We start from the raw sequence: 19,540 nt of genomic DNA on the forward strand, positions 1-19,540 counted from the left end.
TATTTCAAAAAATTGAGGTTATGATAATTACTGGAAGAACTTTTGTTTATGTGCTGTTTATTTGCTTTAGGGTTAAATAAAATTAAAAAGTATGCCTAAATCTATCGAATAAGGCCACAAATGGAGTCCTGGAAACCGTCCATAGGCCACATGTCTAATATATTCAGCGACTGATTTGACTTTACAAAGGTAAACTTTTTAAACAGTATTTAGAACCGTTCATTCGCAACATCTACCTAATCCTTACATATGTTTGTTGCAGGATTAAAACTCGCCCAATATAAGGCGTTCGTAGTATTTTTTTCAGACAATTGAGATGATTATGACAATGATTATCTACGGTGGTTTATGTACATGTACAACGCAACCAAGGCGAAAATAAACTTATTAGGCATTTGAAATTTAACAAAAATATTGAGAGTAATGGATTAGATTATTCTTGTAATATTGGTAACTTCATTATACCTATTCTTTCAATGAATGACCTGAATTATAGTGTAAGTTAAAGTGACCTAAACCTTATTTACCTTTAAAATAAATAAATACCAAAATATAAATTGTTTGTTTTTATTTTTAATATGTATAATATACAACCATATCAAAAATTACACAGGCATGTGACATTCTTTAAGTACAATAATTTATATTAACAAGTGGCATATTTATTATCTTCAAGCTCCTTTAATTACTAAATTGGCGTCAATTCTGTTTGCTCTCTGTCTATGTCTTCTAAGTTTACTAAAACAAAATCATGTCAATAATGTAAATATTTAGTCCACATATTTGATATTTAATAAGTCCTGTAATCGTGAGAGGAATAGTTACAGTGATACGCTACCAGTGACTGCTCAGTGGTTGCAGGTACCTGAAATGTAACACCTTTTTTATATACCTATAGTCACAATAAATATATGTATTATGATTATGAACATCGTTTTTACTGCATAATAATAACAATTTTAAAATGTTTCAATAAAGTATAAACCGCGAGCGGCAATTTGACTTGACGTACGAAGGAAGAGCGCGCTTAGCGGGAAAAAAAATAGTAGTAGTCTTTTGAGTGTTGCCCTACTTTAGTTTGCTTTACATTGCTACTGACAAGATTTGCTTGACCAACTATATGTACTTATTTAGGTAAACTTAGGTAAATTTAGGTAGACGCCGGTTCGAATCCAGCCTTCACCACTGGAGGGCTTCGTCACTTTTTCTTTAATATATGACATCTATTACAGTTTTTAATTTATATATAGTAGTGTGACTACTTAAAAAACACAAATCAAAATATTTAATAAAATAATTTGATTGGTTCCCAAACTTGTTCATAGGTGGCAGCACCAGTCTCTCTCGCTACAACGTAAATCCGTAAGGAGTTCGTTTAGGAGTAGCCGAAGCCGCTAGACCCCAATTTCAAAGGAATACCGCAAATCGATGTACAGGTTAGCCGTTTGGCACACACATACTAGAGGCCAAAACAAAATTTTTGACCCGCAGTTCCTAAAAAAATTTCGTTGAGGGGGGGGAGTGGTTTATTTTAATTCATTATTTTTTTTGTATGAAAAAAAAAGAAAAATCCAAAACCTATCGAGTGTGGTATCTTACGAAAGGGCTTTTTGAGGCGATTCTAAAAATATATCACATCATTACATTTCGGGCATTTTTTTAAATTAAAACAAAAAGAATTTTCGAAACATATCAAGTTTGGGCTCCTCCAGACACGACATGGCTGTTTTTTTTTGTACAATATACCACAAATGATACGTTATATCCTCATGTCTAACCCCAAGAAAGCAATTTTGAAAAAGTATTTAAATATATAGCTATTCATGCAACAAGTGCGGAAAGTGTATGATTTTCGACGAGTGGAATTTTATTCACAAGCGAGCAAAGCGAGCGAGTGTATAAAGGAATACGAGTCGGAAATCATCTTTACGCACGTGTATCATACAATGTTTTACTATGCATTGTGCGAGTAAATAAAAAAACATATCATGGCAAATAAGTTTAATTATTAAAAAATTGAAAACAAAAAGTACTAGCGCAGAAAAAGTGCTCTTTTCCGCACTGGTGCGAGAAAGTAGCACCATATGTACTGTAAAAAAAAATTGGAAACAAAAAGCACTAGTGCGGAAAAGTAGTACTTTCCGCATGATATGGCTCCGTAGGAAACGCACTTTTCGAGGACATGCATTGTAAATTGTAATATTTTTTTTATTTGCATTAATTATTTTTATATGATTTTGACCCATGTTCGTTCACTGATATACGTTAATATTATAAATAACAAACGAAACGGTCAACGCCTTCTATACGAGAGTAGGCCAAAGCTAGTGGCGCCATCTGATCGAGAATCAAATTTTCGTGATTTTCGAGGCACGTTTTTTCCTTAGACTGTAGCCATCTATTACGGAGTTATATCTATCTTTGTAAGGAGGTAAACGCAGAACAGAATGACCATGTTCAGCCAGTATTTTATCTTATGACAATACAGAAAAAAACGAAAGTACTTGCGGATTGTTGTCTCACTCACTCATAGACAAAAAGTGATAGCGTGTTGTGAATACGATACCTTTTACCAAGCTTTTATTTTTGCCCGGCTTCTTTGCTTTAATTATTATTCTGAGTATGAAATAGTAATAGACTAAGTGCAAAAACTTGCAGCTTCTGATTCTCTTTGGAGTTGTTCTTCTTTTTACCTTTGTTCATATTTGCGTCTCAGTCAGTGTTCCTTCTTTGCCCTTAACATCCAACTGGACTTAAATTCAAGATATTCCAGAGGTAAAGTGTCTAAGTAGGATCTTGCAATTCCCGGTAATTTTTCGCCTCGCTGTCCGTACACAGTTTGCTCCAGATAGTCTTAAAATGGGGCATTTTCTATGAAGTGTTCCGGACGTTTGTATTTTAGTTTTTATTTTATTTTGGGTAGTTCCATTTCATAACTGACGATAAACAGGAAAAACCACCTCACCCCGTAGTCCCTCGTAATTGGGGTGAGATGGGTTTTGATTTCATACAAAGGTGATTTTGGAAGATTGTTGGAGCGATTTTTTTTATTATGAGTATTACTATAGCTCCATTTTAAATTGGAATACATTATTTTTGTGTTCGGTTTTTGTGAAATTTCAAAATTTCCACAGTAGTCTACTATAGACAGATATAAAACAAGTCGTCTTCTCACGATTTCGTAGACCTCTTCTAAATACCTAAAACTGGTATTGATGTGTTCCTCGCGGTCTCCAGAATACGAATTGACCGGTTTTAGTTTATGGAGGTGGGGATTATACTTATTGTATCGTAAATCGTAATGCTTCGCCGAAATTTATTGACTTGAAATGAAGGTACACTGTACAGTCAGCTGCTAATTTTATGTAAGTAATATTGCACAACCAACGCGTAAAATAAAAATATATAATAGGAACTTATTTACCAACCATACCATTCAATACCATTGGCCCTGTAGCCACCAGATCATACCGTGCATACCCCCCAAAAAGGGAGGGGAAAGGGTTGGCTTCCCAGGTCCAATCTATGCTATATTACTTCCTACTCTTAGCAACTAGGGCAAGTAATATATAATTTTCGGGACGACGAATTCATTTTTGGAATGATGATTATACCTTTCCATACAAAAAAGTGCTTTGTTTGTACAAAAAAAAAATGTAGTGTAATTTTTGGTAACAATTTTGGCTGTTACAATCACAGGGTTGCGATTTGCACTAAATAAAAAATTGGAAAATGTAGCCCATTTATTCATTTTATCATTTTAGAAAATATAATTTTAAAGTTCATACATTTTTTTCGTACAATAATTTTTTTATAGCGCGTGGCGGTGACGATTTCCGTACAAATGGAACTATTTCCAGTCAAAGATTAAAAATGTTGCCACAAACACGGAATTTGGCATTTTAAAAGTAAAAATATAATGTTTTAATGATTTTCTCATGCGTTTTTGCCCTTTTAAGGTACAAATTTGTCGTTTTTACAAACTTTTATTTAACTTGCAATGTACCTAATAATCTATGTATGTTTGTACTGGTCAAATCTTGCAAGTTAAAATTTGACCCAGTTCCCGGTTTCCGACGAAGCTGAAAACTTGTATACAAATACAAAAATCTTTATTTGTTTTAAACACAAATTGCCATGATTTAGGTGATGGAGCCGCCCGGTAAGCAAAAAATTGCCTATGTCGGGAGGCACGCTCTTCCCTAGGTTAAAGCAAACTATTTGTACAAATAAAAATTTAAAATCTAAAGATTAATTTCTAAAACTAAAACAACATAAATGACCATTTAACACACTAAATTTTAACAAACTTATGATATTGTAACTTGAATAATTTATAATAATAACTATAAATGCATGAAAAACGTGTGTGTGTGTGTGTGTGTGTGTGATAGACTGTTCTGTCCGTTTGCCTATTTTTTTTTAACCGACTTCAATTTCATAGAAGGAGGAGATTCTGTATTCGGTTGTGGCTATTTTTTTTTTTTTATGTATGTTCACCGATTATTCCGAGACCCGTGGTCCGATTTGAGTAATTCTTTTTTTGTTCGAAAGGAACTACTTCCAAGTTGGTCCCATATTAATCTGGTTCTGATCTGATGATGGGATCCCTGAGGAATTGAGGGAACTCCTCAATTTTTAAAGGTACATGTATGGTGATTTGGGTGTTTTCATAAGCAACTTGAGCATTTTCTCTCGAAAACGACCAATTTGATGAAGTGGACCTGATGATGATGATTGTTTTGAAGATAGTGATGATGATTTTTTTAATGTAGGATATTCAGCAATTACTCCGAGACCCGTGGTCCGACTTGAACAATTCTTTTTTTGTTTGAAAGGAACTACCACCAAGGTGGTTCCACATTAATCTGGTGCTGTTCTGATGATGGGATCCATGAGGAATTGAGGGAACTCCTCAATTTTTAAAGGCACATGTATGGTGATTTGGTCGTTTTCTTAAGCAACTTGATCATTTTTTCTAGAAAACCACCAATTTGATGAAGTGGAGCTGATGATGATGATTGTTTTGATGATAATGATTTCAGCGATTACTCCGGCACCCATGATCCGATTTGAGTTATTCTTTTTCTGTTTGAAAGAAGTTACCTCTCCAAGGTGTTTTCGTAATATTTTTGGTTTTGATCTGATGATGGAATCCGTGAGGAATTGAGGGAACTCCTCAATTTTTAAAGGCACGTGTATGGTAATTTCGGTGTTTTCTAAAGTAACTCAAGCATTTCCTCACCAATACCACCAATTTGATGTAGTGCAACTGTAGCCTAACCACGAGTTTGGCACTAAATATTCTTCGTAACTTACTTTGTACACTAATACGCCAGTACGAGCGAGATGCATAAACAGTAAGTTACGCACACGATAGCGAATATATCAATGTCAAACTCGTGGTAAGGCTACTGATAACTTCCCTCGTATGTGTATTATGATTTTTGATGTAGGTAGTGTTGGAAACAACCAAAGAGACTGAGAGGTGAAGGTAGAGGGTATTAGTGTTTGGGGGGTTTGAGGTTGGGGGTTGAGGGAAGGTGAGTTGATGGGTCGGAGACTGAGGGGTTGGGAGTTAAGGGATTGGGGGTTAGGAGTTAAGGGGTCTGGGGTTAGGGGTCGGGGAATGGCGGTTGAAGGGTTGGTGGTTTAGGGTCGAGGGGTTCAGTGATCAGGGGTTGATGTGCTGTGAGGTTAGTGATCGGGGGGTTTGAGGGATTGGGTCAGTGGCGGGGCGGAGAATGGATTTACTGACAGGAATGATTTCCCAGACGGACTCGAGGAAAATTCTGATTATTTAATAAAGTTTACGAATTTACAGATAAACATGATTATGTTTTTCATTCATGCGTCACGCTCTTAACAATGTCTTAAAACTAAAAATGGAAAAATAAAAACTTTTATAAAAAAAAGATAAACCGACTTCAAAAAGGATGAAATAAAATATTATCCTTTTTAGGGTTCCGTGTTTAAGTATATGCGTTACCAACTGATATGTTTGAAGTCGGTGCCAAGCCAAGAACTCCAAGTAGTAACAATACCAGTCAAAAATAATCAGTTTAATGTCTATAAATCCCATTACAACTGTACAAATATTATAAACGTGAAAGCAATTATGTCTGCCTCTTTGCTACCTTTTCATGGCTAAACAACTGAACCGCTTTAGCTGAAATTTTGCATGAAGGTTCCTTGAATTGTTTTATATTTTGAAATGTAGTCCTCTGGATAAGCGACAGAAAATAACTCAGTCCCGTTACTCAGTTTAAGAATTAGTAAGAAATGCTCTTTAAAAAAATACGACGACAAAACGTATTAGATTTACACTAACGTGCCGACAAGCATGGTACGAACTGCGCCAAGAAGGTTCAACCGTGTGTTCTGTTCTGAGGTGTACAGGAAGTTCGTTTATTCAGTTTATTGTCGTCGTGTAACGCTACGTCTTACATAGGCGAACACTCGCGAACACGAAGCGAAGCGACGCGGCACGGCGCGGCCGGCCCAATTCGTTCGCGTTCGCAACGAGATCGCCCACGTAGGACACTTCTATATAGGTATCAAAGGATTAATTAAGGCGCCGTGCCGCGCCGCTTCGCATTCGCGTGTTGTTCGCCTACGTAGTACGCTGCATTAGGTAATCCAACGTACATACTTATATAGCCGCATCTTTATCGAATTGCACCAAAATCCCTATGAATATATGGTTTAAAATTTGGCTTGGCACCGACTTCAAACATATCGGTAACGCATATACTTAAACACGGAACCCTAAAAAGGATAATATTTTATTTCATCCTTTTTGAAGTCGGTTTATCTTTTTTTATAAAAGTTTTTATTTAGTATTCTGTTATTAGTAGTTTTGCCGTTTCTTCGTATGATTTTGTTTTTAGCCACGCAGTAAGGAGTGTTTTGCAATCTCGGTGTGACTTTGAGTGAATGTCTAATTCTTTATTTATTTTATTATATAAATAGGCAGACTTTGCGTTAAATTGCGACCTTGCAAAGTGCGATCTTGTACGTGAAATCTTAGCTACATAGATAATACGTCTATTATTTTTGTAGTTAGGGTTATATGGTAATAATTTGTGTGTTTTAGTGTTGTTTGTAGTATGTATAACTTCCTGACCGAAAGTAGGCCACTGGTTTGGAATAACAAGTCGGTAGGGTATCTATTTTTTTGAAAAACATGACTTTTAACAGTGCACGTTGAGCTCGTTCCAGGTCAATGAGACGACTTTTTGCTGCGCCTCCCCTCCCCACACCGGTATACAATACACTATTATAGATTATACCAGAGATATATAAATTTCATTTAAAACGTTGCGGGAGTTGGTTAAACTTGTGCTCACTTTACATGGAGTAATGTACCTCAGCGTCTTAAATATCCAGATCATTTTCCTAACTCTACTAGTGATTTGGCCAATGTGAGAATAACCAGTTCGAGTGTTGGTCCAAGAGTACACCTAGATATTTTGTTAGATTGCTGACACGAGTGAATTTTAAGGTCGATTTGAAAAGTAGGCTGAGTGGAATTATTATTATTATTATTTCATTTTAGACAGGCAGCTGATGCTGGTACGTCTAAATCATAGTTCACTTAGCACAGTGAGCATAGTTTGTCTAGTCTATTTTTAAATTGATTAACACTTGCAGAGTTCACAACTTCTGAGGGTAATTTGTTCCAGGCCTTTACTACTCGGTTTGCAATAGTGTTTGCCGATATTTGTTTTGTGCTTTGTTGTTATTAGTTTAAGGTTGTGTCCTCTTGTGCGCGTGTTTGAGTTTCGAGCGAACAGATCGCTTAGTTCTGGACAGTCGTAATATCCGTTAATTATTTTGAACGTTTCGATCAAGTCGCCGCGTTCACGCCTTTTTTGCAGTGTTGTCAGGCCCAGCTTGACTAATCTTTCTTCGTATGAAAGTGACTTTAGTTGTGCGGGAATTTTAGTGAATCTACGCTGCACTCGCTCGATCATGTCAATATCTTTTTTGAAGTATGGATTCCATATCTGAAAGCCATATTCCAGAATTGGTCTTATGTAGGTCTTATATATCTTTAGCATTGTTTCGGTGGTGAGGATACGAAAAGCTTTTCTAATTATGTAGATTATAGAGTTAGCCTTTTTTACTATTCGTGAAATATGGGGTTCCCACTTGAGATCATTAGACACTATGACTCCCAGGTCTTGTTGGGTCGTGGTTCCTGCTAACGCTACGCTGTTTAAAGTGTATGGCAACTTTGGGTTATTTTTGTGCATGTGGAGGACTGTGCATTTAGATTCGTTGAGGTTTATAAGCCAGTCTAGGCACCAGTCCCTAATTCGGTTCAAATCTGACTGTAGTTTACTATGGTCTATCATGGGGTTTACAAACAGCTCAACTAGAGTCATCTGCAAAGAAGCTGAAGTTGGATTCGATGGTGGTTTGTAAGTCGGTAACAAATATGCTGAACATTGTGGTTGAGATGACCGATCCCTGTGGGACGCCGCTCCAGACATCAAATTCGTCAGAAACACTGTCAGCGATACGTACTCTAAATTTTCTGTCGTTTAGAAATGATTCTATCCATTGTAGAAGCTTTCCTCTTATGCCAAAGTGCTCGAGTTTGGCCAGGAGTCTACGATGGGGCACTCTGTCAATAGCTTTTTCATAGTCCAGGTATATCACGTCGATTGGTTCTGCCTTATCCAGATGGCTAGACCAGACCTTGACACATCCTAGTAGGTTAGTGACAGTGGATCTTCTCTTCATAAAGCCATGTTGTTGGTCGACAATTATATGATTCCTATCTAGGAATAGCCTTATTTCGTCGTTTATAATAGCCTCCATTAGCTTAACTGCTAGACAAGTTAGACTGATTGGTCTGTAGTTGCTGGCGTTAAGTTTGTCTCCCTTTTTGTAGATAGGTGTCACTAAAGCGTTCCTCCACTTTTGCGGCACGCTTGATGTGTGAAATGACTCCTTCATTATATGCGTAAGAGATGGTAGAATAGCTTTACATTTCTTTAGCAAGACTGCTAAGAATCCGTCGGGGCCCATGTAAGTATCTTCACGTAGCTTCTTCAATTTGTTCCAAACTTTATCTTCCGAAATAGTGACGTCACATAAGGATTCCTGGATCCGAGGGCATGCAATAGGTGGCACCGTGTCGTGTGGCTCCTTAACATAGTTACTTTCAAAACGTTTGGCGAGGGCATTCGCAATGTCAACCTCACTTGTTACTGTCTTGTCTCCATCATGCATAACACGGGGAACTGAAACTTTTGTGCTTAGTTGTTTTCTAATGTAGGCGTAAAACGCCTTAGGTCCGAGATTTAAAATGCGGCTTTCATAATCAGTTCTAGACTGCCTAGTTAAACTTAAAAGTGCATTATTAAGTGTTCTGTAGTGCTAGTAATCATCTCTGCATCCTGTAAGTACATATTTGTCCCATGCCTTTCGTTTGTCCTGTATTTTTTGTATTATATTCTTGTCAATCCAAGGTTTCAGTGGTGGTTTGCGCGGTGGCCTCGCGTTCGGTGTGTGCTTGTTGGCCACCTCGAGGAAGGTGGATTCAAATGCTTCCCATTTGCAGTTAGTTGTATTATGTGTGCTTACTAAATTTAAAATATTGCGTTCATATAAGGCCGAGTCTACACTCTCTGTGTCTGTTTTGAAGTAGTTTTTCCTGTTCGATTTTATACTTTTACTTAATGTATTACTGTTTTCTATTTGCATTGACAGTAGCAAGAAATCATGATCGGATTTGCCCACAGGCGGTTGGTGTTTAACAGCTGTAATAAGGTTTTCGTCGTTCGTCATGACTGGTCATCAATAAGGGAAGACCGGTTGCCTTCTCTGTGTCGAGTGGGTTTTTTGGACCAATTGATACAGATTGCTTTGTACGAACATTTCCTCAAACATATACTCTCTTCTATTGTCGCTATGTTGAATGTTTGCTAATGCCCAGGTTATCTCACGGTAATTAAAATCTCCAGTAATGATGACGTTACACGATGTGGACGCAGAGGATATCTCACTTATCAACATTTTTTCTTCATTTATACAAGAATCTTCTGGTCGATAGATGCATGCAAATAAGAATTTGTATTGGTTTAAATTTATATCTAACCATAGCGTGTCAATAGACTGGAGAGAAGAGTAGCTGGTATTTACTTTAGCTAGTATTTGTAATCCACATACCTCCTGAGCAACATACACAGCGATGCCTCCGCCTCTTCTGTCAACCCGGTCCTTCCTGTATAGATCATAACCCGGAATACTCACTAAGTTATTGGGTATATTCACATTTAACCATGTTTCAGTCACAGCTATGATTATCGGCTTGGGTTTGCATGTAAGAACACGAGTATGAAGTAGGTCGAATTTAGGTTGTAACAAGCCTTTTTTTTTTAACGTTGGGGAAATGCGTTTACGCATGCTACCTGGTCCGGGGGAACCAGGAGGGATGACGGACTAACCAGAGGACTACCGTCTAAAACCACCAACGAGTGCCGAATCCGCCTTAGATGGGGTGCCGCAGGGTCGCTATCAGCATTCGACCGCATGCGCCCCGGCGGGCGGCCCGCAGGCCGTGAGTATTTTTGAGTGCCACTTGGTGAGTGACCCGTCCTGTGAGCTAGAAAAACCGCAGGGACTCCCCCGGAGCCCTGCGCAGCCCGCTACGGTGGAGGCAGCAGGCGCGCATAGCGCCTGGCTCTGCCCCCAGCCCGTCGTCGGCGGAGTGGATGCGCGTTAGGGTCGTTCTCACGCGCACGCTCCGCTGCCTCCTTCTGCGACATAATTTCGTCAGTGAAGGAGGCCATCGCCTTCCATGCCTCCTCGCTGTCGAGCATGGCCTTAACAATGCTCGCCAACGAAAGGTCTGCTCCTACTTTAGTTTGAAGGATGGCCCGCTGGGGTCCCCATGCAGGGCATTCTTCGAGAGTATGACGCGCCGTGTCTACCAGTGCGCCACACTCATGGCACATGGGGGATTCCTCCCTCTCTATGCGTCGCAGGTACTTACCAAAGCATCCATGGTCATTAAGTATCTGCACCATATGGAAAGTTAGCGTACCATGCCTCCTTTCCACCCAACGTTCCAGATGCGGCAGTACTGCGTCTACCGTTGTAGCGTCTGTCGTCGTCCGCTATCTGTCGAGAACTAGTCGTCAACTGGTCTTGTTGGCTGTCATGTCTAATTTTGAATTTAGATGTCGGTCGTTCCAATATTCCAAATATTATGTATGTTAGTCAGCCAGTCAGTCAGTCGGTCTATGTCAGGTCGCCACGGAGGTTAAAAGCCCCGACATCCGTTATCAGCCCATATGGGTTGTAACGAGCCTAGGTTAGTGTATATACCTATAATAATATTGTCTAAGATAGGTAGAATTGTATTGTTTTGTTTGCATGTTGTTGTTTGTTTTGGTGTTATTGTTGGGTGGCTTGGTTTTTTGATGAAATTATTATTTTAGGGCAACCGTTTATGAATTTAATTGTAAGGTTTTCCTCTCCTTCATTGGTGCGTTCCTCCAATTCTGTGCGTAGAATTTTTAGGTATTCTTGTTGTGAAGGTGTTTGGTCAGACTTGATGTTCTTGCCATTAGAGTGCCTGCCTTTGTTTTTAAGAATCTTCAGTGCGTCGTATTTGTTGTTAAATATGATTTTGGTTGGTCTCGGTCTGGGTGAACTGTTACCTGGGCTTCCGAGACGCACGACCTTGACCCCGGACATGTTGACCTCCCCGGTTATAGTGGCTACAATTTTTTCACATTCTCGCACATCATGCTGGTTCCTTTCTTCCGGTTGGTTAGACGAACTTTCAGGTACATTGAAGACAATGACATTTTTGGCCCGTTTTTTCCGCTCAATCAACTCTTGAATGACCTCTTCCCGGCTCGCAATGTCATTGCGCCTTTTCAAATCTTCGACCTGTTTTTGGAGCTGTTGTATAGACTGCAGAATGTTTGGGAGCTCGCGCATCGTTTTTTTGCAGTCCGTGCACAAGAATTGAACCACTCTTTGGATTGTTTTTAACTCAAACACGCGCACCTCTGTTGGTGAGAGGCCTGCACATTCTTGGCAGAGTTTGGTCGAGCAGGAGTCACAACCAATGACTATACACTTAGCACCACTTGATTTATTACACTTGATATTTATTAAAGTATTTTTATTCTATAAAATTATATAGTTGATATTAGTGTGTTGTGGGTAGGATGATACACTGTTTTAACTTTTAGTACAAATTTTCACTATTTTGATATTATTTTTCTTGGATAACACTTGTGTTAGAGTATTTCACTATATTTCACAGTTATTTGCTGATATTTATCAAAAACACTTTTAACTATTTATTTAAACACAGAGCACATGCAGCAGAAGCTTGCTATCGCGAACGCGCCGAACTACCCTCCTTTGTTATACTAAAGCAAATATATTTTGTTTTATTCGTGTTTAGTGTTAACAAATTTATCCTTAGCCAATTCGAGATTTTAGCTATACCACTTTCAACCTCATCCCAAGATTTTCCAGAAAATATAACTGCTGTGTCGTCAGCATAGGAGAATATGTCAGCTTTAGGAATGGTCATGTCACAGAGGTCGTTTATATAGGTATAGACTAAAAATAAAGTTGGGCCTAACACGCTTCCCTGGGGCACGCCGTACAGCACGTTCTCATTTTCACTACAAAATTCGCCCAGCTTAACCCGTTGCTGCCTGCCGTACAGGTAATCCATGAAGAGTGCGAGTGGTATACCCCTGACACCTTTTATTTCCAGCTTTTGCACAAATATATATGTAAGTCGCGTGACAATGCAATATTATGGTACCACGGAGACAGGAGGTGGTCATAGGAACTCTGTGATAAAACAACGAAACCTAATTGTATTTGGGGATTTTAGAATTCTCTCGATGAGTATTAGTTACCTGTGGAAAAAAGTACAGTCAGCGATAAAAGCTTGTACAAATTACCCCCCTTAAGGGTTGATATTTTCAAATTTTATTTTATAATTGACATACCTATTATAATTAATCGATGTTCGAACTATTAGCTTAAAATTTTCAGTAGTTTAGGATCTACATGTTTTTGAGCTAAAGACATTTTTATTTCATAATAGTTATCCCCTATCTACATTTTGATATCTATCAAAACATCAAAACTCTACCTTACTCTGCTTACTCCCGGACATCATACAATCTAAACCACTAAAGATATGAAGCTGAAATTTTCATCATGAATTAAACACAACTATAAAATAAATTATTTTTTTCCTACAAAAAAATGTATGAATGCCTCCTTTGAACTGATGTATTTCAGAATGAAAAATAAATGGGCAACATAGTCAAATTTATTATTAAGTGTTATTCGCCATTATTATGATTGTAACAGCCAAAATTGTCACAAAAAAATACATGACATTTTCATTTTTTGCACAAAAACATTTTTTCTTATGAAAAGGTAAAATAATTCTTGTAAAAATAAATTCCTGGACCCTTAATTACACGAAAATGATATATTACTTGCCCTAGTTGCTAAGACCTGGACGAATTGGACCTGGGCAGTCGATCCCTCCCCCCCTCTTTGGGGGGGGGGGGGGGGGCTACCGGGCCAAATCAGCTTTGCTTTACCTAAGGAACCATCGTGCCAAGCGGCATTGCCTGAGTGAGACTAAAGTGCATACTGCTCCATACATTTACTGTCCTTACTTACCCTACTATAAAAGTAGGTACGATCAACTGATAATTGATAGATCTTATCTTCTCGCTGCAATAAGGTTTACATACTCGTATGGCCACATTACAGTTACTCATATCAAACATAGATAATTATAACTCCGTAATAGCCATGGATACATACAGTCAAAGATAGATATAACTCCGTAATAGATGGATACAGTCTAAGGAAAAAACGTGCCTCGAAAATCAAGAAAATTTGATTCTCGTTCAGAGGGCGCTACTAGTTTTGGCCTACAGTCGTATAGATGGCGTTGACGGTTTCGTTTGTTATTTAACAATTTTAACGCATATCAGTGAAAGAACATGGGTCAAAATCAACAAAATAATTAATGCAAATAAAAAAAATCATTTATCTATATTTAAATACATTTTATCGTATTTTTACAAATCTTCAATTTTAGTTTTAAAGTGGCAGTGAATTTACTGGGGTTACAAAATTTACTATGACAGTACCGCTCTAGTATAAGTTACTCTATGATACAGTCTAAGGAAAAAACGTGCCTCGAAAATCACGAAAATTTGATTCTCTATCAGATGGCGCCACTAGTTTTGGCCTACTCTCGTATAGAGGGCGCTGACGGTTTCGTTTGTTATTTATAATTTTAACGCATATCAGTGAAAGAACATGGGTCAAAATCATATAAAAATAGTTAATGCAATTAAATAAATCATTTATCCATATTTAAATACATTGTAACGTATTTTTATAAATTTTAATTTTTAGTTTTAAAGTATGTCGATAGATGGCAGTTAACTTACAGTGGTTACAAAATGTACTATGACAGTACCGCTCTATCTTATTATATCGTCACTCTTTGCTCATCTTTACTTGTTTTGTCACACTAACGTACGGTTAGGTCCCAGATAAAACGATCGGTTGGTGGCATTGGCGATGACGATTTACTTACAAATAGATTTTAGATATTTATTAATTTTGGGAGCATACATTTTCTTACTTTATAACAAATTCAGATACTGATATGTATAAATAAACATAATAAATAACAGGTTCTTAAATCTTTGAAAACAATACTTTAGACACTAAATTATTCAAAAAAACCGGCCAAGTGCGAGTCGGACTCGCGCACTGAGGGTTCCGTACATTACACAATTTAAACAATGTATTTTTATGTGAAACGTGAGTGAAAGGTAAATTGCGGTTTACGATTTATGACGTATTAAAAAAAACTACTTACTAGATCTGGTTCAAACAAATTTTCGGTGGAGGTTTGCATGGTAATGTAAAATGTGGGGGACACACTTTACCACTTTGGAAGTGTCTCTCGCGCAAACTATGCAGTTTAGAAAAAAATTATATTAGAAACATCAATATCATTTTTGAAGACCTATCCCTAAGATACCCCACACGTATGGGTTTGATGACAAAAAAATTTTGATTTTTGCAATTCTAAGTATGGGGAACCCACAAAATTTATTGTTTTTTTTTCTACAGGGTGGGCCAGTGTAAAAGGAATTAAAAAAAAAAAATTTACGTTTTAAAAATTAAATCATCAAGATGTCGTCCGTAGTGGTTGCGGCACTCTTCCAGTCTTGCTTGTAAATTTTGAAAGACTTAACAAGACTTTCGTGTTAAGAGATTTCCTGGCTCCGAAACTTCACGAATCGTATGTTTACAACAACAACACATGGTTTCAGCAAGACGAGGCCACCTGCCATACAAGTAACGTGACCCTGGAAGTTTTGCGTAAAATGTTTCCTCAAAAATTGATATCGAGGCGAGGTGACATTGCTTGGCCTCCCAGGAGCCTTGACTTAACTTCGGCAGACTTCTTTTTGAAGAGTAAAGTGTACTCCAATAATCCGACAACCACAGCAGAATTAAAGGAGAATATTCGTCAAGAAATCCAATCAATATCTCCGCAACTTCTAACGAAAGTCTTTCAAAATTTACAAGCAAGACTGGAAGAGTGCCGCAACCGCTACGGACGACATCTTGTTGATTTAATTTTTAATACGTTTAATTGATTTCTTTATCTCAAATTCTAATTATAATTTTTATTTAAAATCATAAAAATTTATTATTTATTTAAAAAAAAATTAAATGCATTTATCACTGGCCCACCATTTTTGAGTGAAAAATCTCAATGCGGTTCACAGAATACATCTACTTACCAAGTTTCAACAGTATAGTTCTTATAGTTTCGGAAAAATGTGGCTGTGACATACGGACGGACAGACATACAGACATGACGAATCCATAAGGGTTCCGTTTTTTGCCATTTGGCTACGGAACCCTAAAAATGCTTTCACTCCGGCCATTGGAAAAGTTCGATATAAGCCTCGGATCCCCGTTTTAAACAAGACTTTGCTTTTCTTGTACAATTCGTCTTATAGAATACTTAATGCAGATACCAACCCATTTTCCTCGTTTTCAACTTTTCGGGCTCTTTTAGGAGCCGTCCAGTGGAAATCATGCTCTATTGGGATTAGGCCCAGCCTCGCGCGACTCGCTTTCGTGTGCCTGTCAGTTACAGGTAAATTGAGACGGGCACTACTAACATACCTATATTACATTCCTTACCTGACTAAAAGCCAAAGGAAGGGGTTATGATATCAGCAGTCCATATATATGTATGTATCAAAATCCTTAAAGTTTATTATTTAAGTATTTATGCGCTTATCGTATGTATGTTTCATCTTAGCGTCGAAATACTACTGACTTGATTTTGATGAGAAGTATTCTTTAACTTTGATGACTCATTTGTTATTTCCCGGCTGAGATAAGATAACTGCCGCTGTTATATGTCATTCATGAATATGTCCATATATGTCTGTTACAACATTAGAAAATCACTTGAAAATTAGGAACTTGTTGCCACGACGACCGGTATGCATAGTGGGATAGACATAGGTTACCCAAACTATACATTTTAACCGATTTCCAAAAAGGAGGGGATTCCATATGAAACAAATCGAGTTAGATTTTTTATTTACTTTTATGTTTACTATGTGTGTAGGTGTTATAATGGAATGCTCATTTCTATTGTTTTTATATGTTAGTATATCTACAGATTTACACTTTTGTCGGCATTAGTGTACATTCCAGTGCTAATCATTGGGTTGTTTACCCTTAAATTGCTACCCGAATACAGCAGGGGTAGTGTTTTTCAAGTGTTCGTTCTTAACGTTGTGGGTCATAGACATTTCATTGTATGGTTATTTGGTTAACTAATATGTATTACGTTTGTATTGTAGGAGTGATAAACAATATCCAATCTATCTAGTTTAATTAATACCCCAATCGGATTAGGTCTAACTTCGAAATCTCTAGAACAGTCCTGAAATTTGGTATGTATATAAATTAAAGGCCATCATGTCCACACCGTTTGATATTTAGGTACCTCGAGGCATCGCAGCGATCTTGGAAAATGAGTACCATTCTGGAGAAATTCGCATTCCAGACCAGAAAGTAGGGTTATGGGTTTAAGTACTTACCCTGTATCTAAGGATACTGGACGGTTTTTTTTTAAATGACAATGACAGCGCCTAAACTATTGAACGGATTTCAATAAAAAGACATCAGTAAATCCATAATTGCTACACGAGTGCTATGCAATACAAATTTACTAAAATTTACGGACAAAAAATGTTTAGGGCTAAATAATGTGATTGCAAAAAAACAGTTTTTAGGCCTTAATTGGGGTTTGACAATAGAGTTGTAATCAAATTTGACACCTACAATTTCTGGGATCCCTGTTTGTGTGTCTTAAAATTTGAGTTTCGGGGACCACGGGGATCAGACGGAATGTGAAAAAATATACGACTTTTTTGTTTTTTCTCTGTAGCTATGGATTGTATATGATTATCGTGTATGGCAAAGTGAAAGCTTATTAAATAGCTTATTAAATTCCACAAGAAAATGGTATACAACATGATATACACAATGGTATTTCACTAGCATAATATCGTCTGCTTGTGCAGGCCGTCTGGATGTTCAGAAACAGAAAATGCAGGACGTGATTTTAGACTCTTTAAATTTCTACATAACCTTCTTGTAAATTCATAATCACTTAACTTTGAGGGCAATTTCCCACTGAACACCCCGTTTTTTGCAGATACGGTTTTCTGCAGGATCCCGTTTTAGTACTTAGTATACGTGCAGTATTCCACAAACAGAATGCTCGGGTGAACGTTATTATATATTAGCACGTATTAATATATACTACTAAAACGTGTTACAAGTATTATTTTGGGGTCTTAACTATGTAATATTTATGTAAAGAAAACTAGACACTACAGTTAGGGTAAGACCTCCAGTGAATGAACACAAGCAATTAAAAGACACTCACTAAAACTCCAAATTAGTTTACAATAGATTATTTATTTTGAGTTTTCTATAATTAAAACAATACAAATCTCTTATCCAACAACTTGCGTTTTTCTCTCTGTCTTAACTTAATCTCCTGTCAATGTCATTATTGTCCAAAACCGCCGCAAACCATCTGCCACTTGTCAGATATTTTAAAAATAAAACTAAAAGACTGTTTGAGATATCCTCAACATCTAATATTCGGCCATCCTGACAATCTAGGAGTTTGTCCTCAAACTCAATCTAGGATTTAACATTTCAAATTACGGTTCCACTATTCTTGACTCACTAACATTTTTCTAATATTTATCAAAATAATGTTTGATCAGAAGGATTAAATATGACCTTGCGGAGAAGCCCTGTGCCCAGCACTGGGACATCATCTGTTATTAATGATGAAGGCTTCAATTACATCAACTATATCAACATGCACTAAGATGTACACTTACAAAACAAGTCAAATACTCTATCGAGATTCTTGATTAGGTAACTCTATCCCTCATGTTATAAAAATGTTTGGCAAATATTTCATTTTTGGTTCAAGCTTTTATCGCTGACTGTACTTTTCTTTTCACAGACAACTAATACTTAGACAATTCCAAAAATCCCAAACACGGTTTGGTTTGCAAATTAGGTTGCCTTGTTTTATCACCGAGTTCCTATGGACACCTCCTGTCTCTATCATCAGATCAGCTGGATGGTACCATAATATTGCATTGTCACGCAACTTACGTATGTGTGCCAATTTTTAGCTTCATCGGAAACCAGAAAGTGGGTCAAATTTAGCTTGCAAGATTTGACCCGTGCAAACATACATAGTTATATAGATACATTGCAAGTAAATAAAGAATAAAAAACTTGTAAAATAAGTTTTATAAAACATGTGATCAAAATATTGACCTAAGGTGTAGGTCCAATACTGTAAACCTGTGCTATAGTTTTTGTACCACGTGTACGAAGCGTTACACTATCAACCTTCATACTATTTCTGACACATAACATTCTAAATTCCCTTTTCTTAGTTTAAATTTTGAGTTTAATACAAAATTTTGATCAGTAAATATCAACATTTTCTTACATAGTTTTCTATTGGATAGCATTTTTGTTTTGGAAGGGGGGATAACAAGCTGATATTTTCTCCGGACACTATTTGGTTCCTTAAATAAATATTTATATTTCCACGCATATATGGCTAATGATAGGATATACTGGCACGGCAATGGCAGTATCCCGTGTTCCTCAAAATAGGGTCTGCTGCTTTCAGGGCGTTGAATGCCAACCATTATTCGGACGCATTTTTTTTGCATGACAAATAAATCCTCGGAATCTGTGCTGTTGCCCCACAGCATGATTCCGTAACTTAACCGCGAGTGTGCTAATGCATGATAGGCCGATAGAGCAGTTTTTAAGTTTGTTGTCCTACGAAGGTTGTACAGTGCATATAGGAAGCTTGAGATTTTGGTTTTAGTTATTTCTATATGTTTTTTCTAGT

The 19,540-nt window shown here is 37.3% G+C and overlaps 1 long non-coding RNA gene across 1 annotated transcript in view; it reads right to left on the reverse strand.

Annotated features, from left to right (window-relative positions):
- Nucleotides 1–15,162, reverse strand: part of LOC134754511 (uncharacterized) — a 32,179-nt gene extending 17,017 nt beyond the window's left edge. The window contains exon 1 of the long non-coding RNA XR_010128916.1: nucleotides 15,044–15,162. This is a non-coding gene — a long non-coding RNA (uncharacterized LOC134754511). The remainder of the gene's footprint in view (nucleotides 1–15,043) is intronic.
- Nucleotides 15,163–19,540: the final 4,378 nt, after the last annotated feature.

Source organism: Cydia strobilella, chromosome Z (genome assembly GCF_947568885.1).
Source record: "Cydia strobilella chromosome Z, ilCydStro3.1, whole genome shotgun sequence".
In the NCBI taxonomy this organism is placed as follows: domain Eukaryota; kingdom Metazoa; phylum Arthropoda; class Insecta; order Lepidoptera; family Tortricidae; genus Cydia; species Cydia strobilella.